Below are 13,168 nucleotides of genomic sequence, written 5' to 3'. Positions count from 1 at the left end.
CCTTGTATGACTAACCTTAACCTTTCAAGTACATTGAAATAATGAATACGCTTACTATGATTCCGCGCAGACCAAATCACAATCCCCCCCCAGTATTCAGATAATATTGCCGCCTGAATCAAAATCTGTTAGTGGGATATTACACAAATTGCCCATTCGATCTGCCTTGGGAATCCGACCGAAGCACACACAGAGATGACGATACGCTTTGATGTCTGTTGACATTAACATCATGTCATCTGCAAGAACTTCGTCGCTACGCGATTCATTAGTATCAGTATTATTATGCGACTATTGCGAGCATTTACTGTGTGTTCTTAACGAACAAAATGGCAAAAGTGAACGAAATACGCGGAATCTTTAATGAATTTAGGAGTGAGTAACTTCTGTAACTTCATTTACAGGTGATTCTGCTGCAGTGTTCCGTTGTGTTTTGCTATGAATTAGCGGACACAGTGCGATTTTTACAAATCTTACACCGACTATGTAGGTTCCAGAGAAGACATTTCAGGAGTAAGAAAATTGTAATGTAGCTGGGTAAACAAAAAATCGATTGACTGGTAGTGAGTAAGGAAATTGTAATGTAGCTGGAAAAACAAAAAATCTATTGACTGGTAGTGACTTCTGAAGGTACAAAGTAATACGAACACATGCAGTCTCTCCTGACTCATTCGATTAACGAAGGGGGCCGAAGCCGATGACTATTAGTTTAGAGAATATCCATGTAACGATTCATTCATTTGCCAGTCGTTTTTCTGCGTACAGAATACACCATCAAACAAAGCGTGGTGCACTAATGCTATCAAACAATAAGAAGTGCATTACTGATTTAGGTGGAATTCATTCGGGTGTCATTGGGGGGGGGGGGAAATTCGTCCCAAGATTTTGGGAGAGTTCAAAGAACAAGTACTCGAGAAAAGCTATTAACTGCATGACTATTTTCAGCAGGCGACTGTGTTATAATATTCAGTTTCTTTTCTTCCACGATCGATGTAGGCCTGCAGGCGTTTTGAAATGCCTTGGCTCAAGTGACAAACTGAACGATCAATATGAAAATATCTTATGCTGTCAACTTACTAGGCTGCATACCGGACCACCAAATGGAGGATCTATTGTCTTAATTCGCGACGTTAAGCATAGTATCATTACTGAGGCAAGAAAAACTTTGCGCTGGAATACCGTGAATATCGTAATAGAGAAAATCGCACGTCAGTTCATAAATATGTCGTCACTATGAAGGTAGAAAGAGATGATAAAGGCTAATATCAGTGGGCAAGTCATAGCGTTTAAATATTTAGCGATATGGAATGGGATGAGGACACAATATTGTAAAAGGTGGTTGGAAGATTTTTGTTGGATTCTGGGAAAGAGCAGTGCACCTCACGGAAATCGTATAGAAGATGCTAGTACGACCATTTCTAGAGTGTTGCTACAGCGTTTGGAGCATTTATCGAGTAGACACGACAGCAAACATCGAACGACTTAAGAAAAGCATTGCTAGGATCGTAACAGATCGGTATAGCACAAAACAGAAGTATAACAGGTAATGTTCGGAGAACTTCAGTCGGAATCTTCTGGAGAAAGGCGTTATTTTCGTGAAACTCAGGGAACAGGTATTTGAGGAAGACTGAGCCACAATTCTGCTGACACCGTCGTATTTATCGCATAAGGATTACGAAAACAAGAAGAAGAGTTAGAGCGCCTAATTGAGTCATATATAACGCTGTTGGAGAACAGAAGAGTTAGAGCGGGTAATTGAGTCATATATAACGCTGTTGGAGAACAGCTATCTTCATTGCCATAAAATTATTTAAAAAACATCGGCTGTGATCAAGACACTCTTAAATTTAAATCGATGTTTGTTTGATTGTGGTGTAACGACTGGCTAATGGAAGACCACCACGAAGTGAGTACTCTTTCCTACCGTAGCGATACGTCTTGCAACACCGAGATGGACCACAGAACCCACTCTACATCTCCCAATTCGTTCACTAATTTTTCGTCCGCTTTGTCGCAGTCACATTGTTGGATGGACAGACTGAATAGCACCCCACAGCATCCTCTGGAAGGTCTCTGCCGAACCAGAAGAGACGCTTTTCCGCAGACATTGATTTCTGTTTATTTTTATTTGCTTCCGCTCTTCGCCGTGGATTCGATCGCCTTAACGAGGCAAGCTGCACCCAAGAGAAGTTACATCCTAAAACGAAGATGAAAAGTGAAACCGCACTCCCTCTCACTTCTATGTCGCTTTCATTCCAGCCGCCCTTGCCCGTGCATTCACTATATAAGTCGGCTGAATGAGCGGCTGCTGTACTGGAGCCGCCAGCTTTCACGGCTGAGGTCACTGACCAGTGAGCAGAACACCTTCTCCACGCCAGATACAATCACACCACTTTCAACCTACCGAAGTTCCTTCGGCTTAGAGATAACTGTCATTAAGTACAGAACAGATACCAGGTTTGACCACATTATTGCTGCTTTATCGTCCAAACGTCCCAAAAAACGCCGTCATTGCGCTCAATATTAATAGTCACAAAAATATGAGAGGTTGTGGCTATAGGCGCAACAAACAAGCCCTTTTAATGATATACAACGAAGAAGAATGGTGTTTATCGGATATAGACCCTACATGATGTTCTGACGGATAGTAAGCAGCTGTTAGCTAATGACGCTCTGGTGTACAGGAAAGTATTGTCGTTGAGTGACTACGAGGATACAATATGACAAAATTTCTATTTGCGTGGTGAATAACAGCAAGAGGTAAACTGAGAAAAATTTAAGTTAATGCTGATGAGTACGGAAAACTATCCTGTAATTTTCTAATATAGTATTAATGTTGCGCTGCTATACGCAATAACGTCGATTAAATATCTTGGCGTAACGTTGCAAAGCGATATGAAAGCGAGCGAGTATGTGAGGTCGATAGTATGGAAGGCGGATGGTCGATTTCTGTTTATTAGGGGAATTCGATGAAACTGTTGCTTACGTATAAAGCGGCGGCGTACAGAACACTAGTTTGATCCGTCGCGTGTGTGGGATCCGCATCACGTTGAATTGAAGGAAGACATCGAAGCATTTCAGAGGCATGTTGTCAAATCTATTACCGGCAAGTTCTATTAACACGCAAGTATTACAGATATGCTTCGGGAAATTAAATGCGAATTCCTGAGGGGAATGCGACGTTTATTTCAAGGAATACTATTGAGAAAATTTAGAGAACCGGCACCTGAAGTTGACTGCCGAACGGTTCTATTGCCAATAACATACATTTCGCGTATGGATCACTAAGAAAAGAGAAATTAGGGATCATATCGAGGCAAATATATTCGACTTTCTCTATTTGCGAATGCACAAAGGAAAGGAATCACTGGTAGTGGTACAAGGTACCCTCCACCATGCGATGCCTGCGAGAAAATGTGAGAAGCAAATTGCCTGAAATGTAGCGAGACAATTCATAGCTGTTGCATCATGATAATGCACCCGTACATCGATCCCTGTTGGTGCGTGACTATCGAAGAAAAAAATAAAAAATAAAATAAAATTAATAATAATAATAAAAATAAAAAGGTCACTATGTTGCCTCATCCTCCGTACTCTAAGAACCTAGCCCCTTCGGAGTTTTTTTTATTTCGAAGTTGAAAACCCCGTTGGAAGGACGAAAATTAGTAACGACAGACCAGATAAAATTCGCAGACGGTGCTTCGAGCGATCCAGCAAGTGGCGTACTAAGACCGCTTCCGGAAGTGGAAACGCCGTTTGGAGCTGTGTACCAATTGCGGAGGAGAGTATTTCAAAGAAGACCATGCATGGTAAATAAAAGTATTAAAAAAAATGTGGACGAAGTCCCGGAAATTTTTGAACACACCTCGTATTGTTCCCAACCGTGACAGTATCTTTTATTACCACATGACAAGTTTCAATGCCTATGCACTCTCAACAGATTAAAAAAAAGCACACCATCAGGGAGAGTCAATGAGAAACTTGGTAATGTATCAAACAACTGAACACCTAACACTGCAAGAATGTACATTAAATTACTTCTATAAAATCCTTGGCTACGAATAACACGTCCTGTTAGCTGCGAAGTAACTCAGCAACAGACTAAGAGCTGCTCATAGCACGAGATAACAGCTGAAACAGACGCCGCTGGATATTAACAAAATAAATACTGTAACACCGGGAGTTTGAAAGTTTAAATGCGTATTACACGTTTGTACGAGATTGCGATCCACACGGATGTATTTTTTTTTAGTTACAAACAGCATTACGATCGATGCATCCAAATGAGAAACCAACTCACTTAACCTACAGGAACCACAGGCGAGTATATTCTGAAAATAGAACTAATATATTCTGCAATGTCCCATCAGATTGTCCAATGCAACATCTAGGGACTCTGCGAAAATTGTCCTCATTACTGTCCCGCGATAAAGTAGTCTTAACAGAACTCTCTTCTGAATCGCCAGAACGAGACCGCAGAATATTTAATGGTTTTCGTACACAGGGGAGGGGGAGGAGAGGGGGAGGGAGAGGGGGAGAGAGAGAGAGAGAGAGAGAGAGAGAGAGAGAGAGAGAGAGAGAGAGAGAGAGGGGGGGGGGGTTAAAACAGCTGAGAAAATAAGAGCTTGCTCCTCTCCGTTGGCACGCTGCCTTATGATTCTATTCAAACAAGAGAAGGAATTTGGCAGAGACCTGAAAACATTGCTTCCCTGCACAGCGAGCGGCGTCTCGATTCGCAAGTCAGCTGTCTAAGGTCCCGCCCACGTGACTATTTGCACCATGATTTAGTTAGCCTGGCATCTGACTTCAAATATATAGTCACTCGAAAGGAAATCCCCTGCGTTAATGCATCAAGAGTTTTTTCAATTTACTGTCGTTGCCAATCGATATAGTTTTCCTGAACTGACCGTGGGCTGGGCAATTCTGCCACTCGATCGAGTCGAAGCACTGGTTATACAGTTCTTAGATTACAATGCTTATCGCGACACTACAATCATACACAGAATATCCCTCTGTGCTTAAGGGCTGTGTCCTGAATTCCTTCACATTTGCCTGGTCTATCGTAATGAAATACCACAAGCTCACCATGTACTGGAACACCTGACGTTATCAGTAGCACTTCTGTGTCGAAACCAGCAACGTTCCAGAAATTTTGAAGCAGACCTAAGTGCTCAGTTTTCGAAAGATTCTTTTATCGCATAAACTCGCCACAGTGGTTGATTAACCCACGGCATGTCGGCAGTAAATACATTACCATGAGAAGTACGAGGATCACCTCAGATTTAATCATATGTCAACAAGCAGATTCACGCAGACCATTTTAATTTAATGTTAATTGGTGAGTCGAACGGTGCTTTGCATTAGTTTCGAAACTATGGCTGACTATAAGAAAAGGAGCCAATTATGAAAACAAGCTCTTACGTATGTCTTCGTAACTTCATAGCATGTTCTCAAATCAGTAACTGAAACCGTCGCCTCACATTGCAGAAACACATAATGGTGGAATGCTTAACAGAATATGCTATAGATCAGGAGTCGCCGATGGGCTGCGTACTCAAGACTCGCATGGCCGTTGAGCGTACGTATAGTCTCTAAACAAACACGATAGAATAGGTCGGTATCGGAGGCTGAAGCGTCAGGCAACGATGGAAACATGCGAACTATTGACATCTTGCTAACCTAATTTCTTTACTGCTCTTTCGATCAGGTCCATGAACTGCGTGTTCGCATCCTTTACGCCCTAAACCTTACGGGTAACAGGCTAAATGCGATGGGTGCGATGGGTAGAACAAGTAGATTTTATCCGAAACAGTATTTTCATTATTCTTATAATGTGTCTTACGTTAAAATCATCAAACAAAAAACTGTTTCAGTGTTTAATGATGATTCATAACCATCCGCAATTGATGTAAAAGAACACCTGATCGTCTACCCGGTCAGTAACACTATTTTGCAACTGGTTACACTGATGTATTATTTCTAAGCCTGTATTTTATGTTAGTTAATGGTCTCCAGGCATTATGAATTCTGTCTCCGAAACATACTCTAAAAATTGTGAATCATCAAACAATGTTAATTTATCCAAAGATGACTATCTCAAGAACGCTGCGTATTCCAGAATTACCAAATATATTTTATTTGTTGTTCCCTGTATCAAAAGAGATCAGTATCGAAACTTAAGTTACATGAAAGGAGCCTCACGTTAAAACACTTTACTCGTTGTATTTTGCCAATTTAGACATGGGCTGCAAATAAATTCTGGAGGAACAAAGAACCTGGAAGTTGGCTTTCCTACAGTAAGCCGTCAATAACGCAGACACCTCAAAGTGCAATTATCAATAGCGTCCTTGAGATATACAAAAACATCAAACACGTTGTTCTAACAATGTTCGAACTGAGAATTACTAAATTGAAGTGGACTGTTCTTACAATCGTTGAACAACATGAACCCGCGACTATCGCCACAAGTGTATTTTCATTCCTTTCCATAAATTCACGGTTTCCTAGTCCTACATCCGCAACACAGATCTTGCAGAGCAAGGACACAACAAAGCGCTGTTGCTACAGCAATGAAAAGTATTTGCGAAAATCTTAGGAAACGATATACTGACCAAGCCCAACGTCACGTGTCTAATAAATTTACAACGTATTGCAGTGATGACCAGCCAAATATCCGCTCTTTTACAGGACAATTAACTGACAAAAACTGGCGGCCATGATCACGTTTGTCGCTGCAAGACTATATCATGCACTACAATGAAGAACAGCAAATGTTCATAGTAAGCGCAATCCTTGTCTGAGATGCGCGGTGACGTCAACGCCCCGGAAAAAACTGCGTAACTACGCCAGTAAGTAACCACACTATCTCCATGTGGACACCTCTAGCAACGTCACAGATATTCATACACATTCTGCATTTGCTACACTTAATACACGTCAATGAAATATGTTCCAGTGTAATAATTAAACGATTCGTTAAATCCCTTTTGTAGATCCCGTACAAATCTTTAAACTTTTGTCAATAATAACGAGATTTTTATAGGAATATTGTACGTTAAAACAGCATCTTTCTACCGAACGAAAGTCTAGTGGGGAAGACAGATCTGTAAGACTCACGGTTAAGAAAGATTGGCATCACAGAACCTGCCTGCTGTGCTAACATTGCAGTGCTGCAACTACATCTCATTCTGATTGTGTATCTGGTTCATTTCTAGACAGCAGTTCACCACGTGCATTTTGGTGCGACAATTATGTCAGTAACCCTAGCACCACTAGGGGGCAAAAATTGCCCGCAGTATTTGTGTTATGTATCTATTTGTTGGAGTGAAGAAGCAAGAATTTATGTAGTATGTGCCGTCATGGTTTTACAATTTTTGTGAATTATTTAAATCTGCCTATTATATTAAAGTGCGGGCAGATTTGCCCCCCCCCCCTCCCGTCCCGTCACTCATCAAATATCGGTGACAACTTCCGCATTAAAATATTTCTCAATATGGCAGAGAGAAATGTAGTTTCTGACTGTTGGTACCGCTGTATTGTGTTGCCATTGTTGTTTTAAAGTAAATCTCATTTGTTGTTCGAGCAGTTTTACATTACTCGCAGTTCTAATACATGTCAGTATCCGAGGTTTCTCAGAGATGAAGAGGTGTCAGCTATAATAAATGAAGCAAGCGAAAGTGATGAAAGTGATCCAGAAGGTGATACAGTTGTGACATACGACACTGACACAGCAATTGAAAATGAGTCAAGTTCACGGAGTTCATCCCCTGATGAACAGCATGCAGCTGCTTCTAGCATCATTGTTACAGCAAAAAGCGGTAGGGAATATATTACTGCGCCTCCAAAGCAAGTACGCAAGTCAGTACAAAATATATTGAATTTTCGGGAGGGTTTGACTCATGAAAGCTTGACCTCAAGAGTGTCAGAATCTTTCAAAAAGTTTATAACTCCAGAAATAATGAAGATTAAATGAAGATAATCGTGGATTATACAAACCTAGAAGCTCGTAATAAGAACTTAAACTTACAACCGTAGATGAAATGTACACCTTCATTTGTATTTTGATACTCATGAGCACAAATAATGACACTAAACCTGTTGAGGACTTATGGCAGAAAGTACTGGAAAAGAATATCTATACAGCTACAGAGAGTAGTATTCGATGTGGAGAACTTCTGTCCCTGATTAAATTTGATGGTAAGGAAACAAGAACCGAAAGACGAAAGGAGGATAAGTTTTGCCCACTCAGTGGAGTTTTCGACAAAATTGACGAAATGTTTGTGAAATACTACATACCCAGTGCAGATCTAACCATCGATGAAATGCTCTCCCTATTTCGAGGAAGATGTCCCTTTAAGGTCTTTATGAAAGACAAGCCTAGGAAGTCTGGCATATTGATTAGGATGTTATCCAGATACACACACCCAGTGTGTTCTAAAAATGGAGGTCTATGCGGAGATGGATGAACGACCTGCCGAGGAATGAAGTGAAAAAGGCAGTTGTTAGGCGCCTAGTGAATCCGCTGGCAGGAAGTGGATGAAATATAACAACAGATAGACCTAGCCGAGGAGCTTTACAATGACAAGTTAACTTTGGAGGGAACATTGAAGAGTAACAGAAAAAACATACCAGAACAGCTAAAGAAGACACAGGGTCGGGGGCTATATTCCTTTATTAACAGATCCGAAAACAGGCAACGAACCAGTTACATTACATTGGTTTCATACATCTCCAAACAAACCTAGTAAGAATCTCCTACACTTCTTTCCAAACAACACAATAACAAGGTGGATGAATCGACAGAGAAAAATGAGACAAACATTTATCTCTACTACAATGAAGCCAAAGGGGCAAAGCATTGATCAAATGACGCGACATCATTCAGTAAAACGAGGGTCGAGAAGGTGGCCATTATCTCTCTTTTTAACCTTGATAGATATCGCCTGTCTCAATGCTGGAACGATTTTCATGACAAACAACCTAAACTGGAATAAGAAAGAATGTAAGAAGGCTGTATCTACTAGAGTTAGGCCAACAGCTCGTTAGGCCAGCTGTGGAAGAGGGCAAATAATGTCATGGGTTTACAAAATCCTATCATCTCTGCAATGGAAAGTGATCTAGGGAAAATGCTGCCCAGCATTAGTGCAACTGTTCAATCTGTTGAATTTTATTCAAGAGGAAGATGTCACATCTGTTTGAAGAGTAAAAACTCTAAAAAGGAAAAGACAAGATGAAAAAAGTGTCTACAGTTTATTGCAGGTGTACCTAGTGTGTTCCACTCATTCTGCAAAACCAATCATATGCAAAGGTTGAGAGATTGAAAGTGAGCAGTAAGAAAAAACTCAATTGTAATTTAAGACTTTTGATTTTCTGTTTTCTTATTTGTGATTTGCTATTGTACGTTCTTTCATGATTTCTTAATATAACTCTGATGTATATGAAAGTGTTAGTTTCATGTTAAAATATAATATTTCTCATATTCATTACTTTATTGTATTTGTATGTGCTACAATGTTCCTGATAACTATGGAAAGTGGGTAGCAACCAAATAAAGAAATTCCTAGTTCATTAAATAATCAAAACAAAAAAATGTTAAAAACGTGAATAGAATGTGAGGGCAACTTTTGCCGCCGCCGCCCCGCCCCCCCTCCAGACAACCACGTGACAGATCAGAGCTTAGTGGTGCTAGGGCTAATACATTATGAAATGGTGTGCACTACGCCCACTCTGTAGGCGGCAACGGTTCATCGCTTACGAAGTTGGCAGCGCCGCCGTTGCATGTGTCATCTCGTTGCCAAGGACCTTGACTTCAAATATATATCAAGAGAACGTCTCACTTTCGCTACTAGAGAGATCACTGTTCATTGTATTAGATATCCTTCTGCTACAATGACATGTCAATGTACTAGAAGTATATACAAAACATTACGATCTATAGGGCAAGGCCACTTCCCTGAAGTAACAGTTTTGTAATGCACAGTAGAAACTTCAGTTTTCCACTACAACGACTATGTTAGAAAGTGAACGTCTTTAAATTAATGAAAGTATGTAGAGTTTTCAAAGGATTTTTACAACCATTACTGGCGTGAGCTCCCTGACGAGGAGTAAAATATGAATGTGGCAAATACGATTTTTTTTTCTCATTAACAATCCAAGAAAGTACACAAAGCAGTATTTCATAAAGCACCTATCGGCGAGCACAATTTGCCACAATGTTACGAATTATTTGTACTATTGTCAAACATGATAAACTGTTGAAATACAAATTACCAGCGGTTCTTCTGGTATTCGCACTACAATTGTCACACATAAAACTGTTGTCTACTTGTATGTACAATGATAAAGGCAAACAAAAACAGAGATTCTAGCCAAGACTAAAATATACGCGTTCGTCGGTCCCATGTTTATACTACTTACTACGCAGAATACAGAAGACGCGTACATTTTCTAAGGTCTTAAATTGTTCAGGATGCAGCCCCTTCAGACTAACAACGTTGAGACAGCACCGAGACGTGAGCTCCGACTCCACACATTCTCACATATTTCCTTGTTCTGGCGGATTATTTCTTCTCAGCAGCACCCCAGAAGATATTATAATTCTTAAACGTCATTGGTAAAAACAGGCGGAATTTTACCTGAGAGCAAAACGATGTCACATATCTCCCGCTCTACACAGGACTTCCAAAACAAATCCACACACCCCTTCGATCACAAGCACGACGCATGGAACACTGAGCAACTGTAAACGCGTACACTGCCATCTATCGTCCTCGCCAGGGCCGACTACCGCACCGCACAGCAAGAGCCATCTATCGGCCACAGCGGAAACCATCAACATTCGCGCCTGCGCTTACTGTCCGGATGTCGCGGCCTATTCGAAACTACGGGCTTACTGTCCTAACGTCGCACGGCCTATTGCAATTATGGTCTTATTGCGTAATGGATTCAAGGATTATTTTATTTATTTTTTCTCCATTTTGTCAATGATCTTATGCGCAGCTTTTAGTAGTGACAGTTAGAAATTAGGTTGTCCCAATTTACGAGCAAGTATTAATCACACATTAGATCATTCGCATAAGATACGACAGGAAGCCTATCGACTAAATTTAGATATACTCATTACTATTACACGAGATAAACATTAATCGTTATAATACCGGCGAATAACTGACACAACGACTACGAATGATGTTCCATCAACTATAAGCAAACACGTAACTTGGGTACGGCTCGTCTGAAGTTTGCGGCAGCACAGGTCAGTGTTATAAGGCATTTCATCCCTTCGGGCGTCGTCGGTGTCTCCTAAATAGTCCATTTTCGCTATAGATAAAAATATGGACGCGTTAAGTCTGATGAGTGTCCAGATCATTCAGCATTTCTGGAACGACCGTGCCAATGCTCTCCAAATGTTCTTTTAAGAGTGTGTGTCATTGTATGTGCGGAATAAGGGGACATCCCTCTTAGTGACATTTGCTGTTAAAATGCTAAGTTTCATTTCTTTCATGAGTTCATCTCCTTTTCCCTTGACATACTTATTGTTCACACTTCCAGTTTCTAGAAATTTTATTTTATAGTACTTGCAAAGACAGATCGTCCGTGCTTGTCACGTTCTGAATAGTCTCCAGCACCTACTACATTTCTGCTCTTAAAACTCTGGCGATTTACGATTTTCCGAGTATCGTGTACATTGTAAACGTCTCAATAACTTTACGAGCAAGGTATTCCATTGCTATAACAGCAACACAGACAAGAATCATACCTGAGTTACGTGCTTCCTTACAGTTGGTTATAAGACGATAGACGTTTGTGGAACCACTTCTGATCGCCGGATACTGGTTTGCCGAGCTGTTATCTTTATACGATTTGATCAAGTCCCATAAGTCACATTGCTGAATTTCTCTTTGAAACTTCTTTCAAATGCCACAGAGAGAAAGTATACAGCCCCATTACAAAAAGTCGATGTCATATAAACGATAAAAATTATTTGCTGACCTCAGGAAATTCGTCATGTTATCCGCTATAACTTGGCGAAATCCGCACCTCGGTAAATTTCGTTGAGGGTTGCCTGTCTTAGCTGCCTCACCTTGTATAAGTATGATGACCGTAGTTAAAAGAAAATGTGAAATTTTTAGGCATTAAGTACGAGAAAAAAATGGAGACGATGTGAAGGAGCATATAAAAGCCACCTAGCTCTGCCACACTAGTCTCTCCTGTGTAAACCTCTTCGTCTCTGCATAACTATTCCAAAATCTCCTTGATGCCTCAGGATGTGTTCATGATTTTTAGTCAAGTTATGTCGTATTTCTTTCTTCTCCCCCCCCCCCCCAATTACATACAGTATATTGTCATCAGTTATTCGACGTACTCATCACATCTTCTCCATTCTACATAGCTCTACATTTTAAAAGCTTCTATTCTCTTCTTGATTGTATTGTTCATCGTTCACATTTCACTTCCATACAAATACCTCTAGAAAATTCTTCCTAACACTTAAATTTATTTTTTAAAGGAACACACTGCCATTAGACTGTTTTATTGTTCATTTAAGTACAACCCAGCTATTGGCCTTTTATGCCATTTTTAAGTATTTGATGTTATGTCAAACATATACTCCAGGACACTTAACATGTTATTAAGCTAAACGTTGGCCGTAAATTATGAACTTTGATCTTAACAACATGTTAAGTACCCTGAAATATACGTTAAAGACATAAAATTAAATACCTGAAAATGGTATAAAAGGCCGAAACCTGGGTTGTACTAAAATAAGCATAAAACAGTCAAATGAAGGAGTGTTCTTTTAAAAAATATGACTGTTGCTGAGCAACACAAAAAAATTTATATTGGACGTCAACAAATTCCTGATTCTCGGAAACATATACAACAAGACTCCGATGGTTATGTGAATGTGGTTTCTCTTCTTTCCGGGAGAAGTTTCGAAATAGAGGAAATGTTGTTTTCCAAACTAGGTACGAACCTATGTGATTCGGTGTTTGGTATGCGATAGGTAGGACGATCGCGCGTCAGACGTTTGTTAAATCGACCGCTGCTGCCGTTATACACAGATCGCTTATAAACTCTCACGAGTTTGTTCAGGAACGGTGACAGAGACAACACGAGATTTTTTTCCAGTGGCTTGCTGAGAGTGGGGACGATCACAACATGTTTC

At 40.3% G+C, this 13,168-nt stretch overlaps 1 protein-coding gene across 5 annotated transcripts in view; it reads right to left on the bottom strand.

The window, feature by feature from the left end:
* The window catches only part of LOC124799246 (trafficking kinesin-binding protein milt), a 216,346-nt gene that overhangs the window by 60,367 nt on the left and 142,811 nt on the right, over window positions 1–13,168 (bottom strand). Inside the window, exon 1 of one of the 5 annotated variants that reach the window (XM_047262821.1) lies at window positions 10,635–10,746. The exons of 3 other annotated variants lie outside the window; for them this stretch is intronic. The gene's annotated coding sequence lies outside the window, so the exon portion shown is untranslated. Of the gene's footprint in view, window positions 1–10,634; window positions 10,747–13,168 lie in introns of those variants that run through there. One more of the 5 variants, XM_047262828.1, reaches the window with a different exon arrangement.

The sequence above is a fragment of the Schistocerca piceifrons genome, chromosome 1, assembly GCF_021461385.2.
Source record: "Schistocerca piceifrons isolate TAMUIC-IGC-003096 chromosome 1, iqSchPice1.1, whole genome shotgun sequence".
Classification (NCBI taxonomy): domain Eukaryota; kingdom Metazoa; phylum Arthropoda; class Insecta; order Orthoptera; family Acrididae; genus Schistocerca; species Schistocerca piceifrons.
The sequence above is the reverse complement of the archived record's forward strand: the minus strand, read 5'-3'. Positions and strand labels throughout refer to the sequence as shown.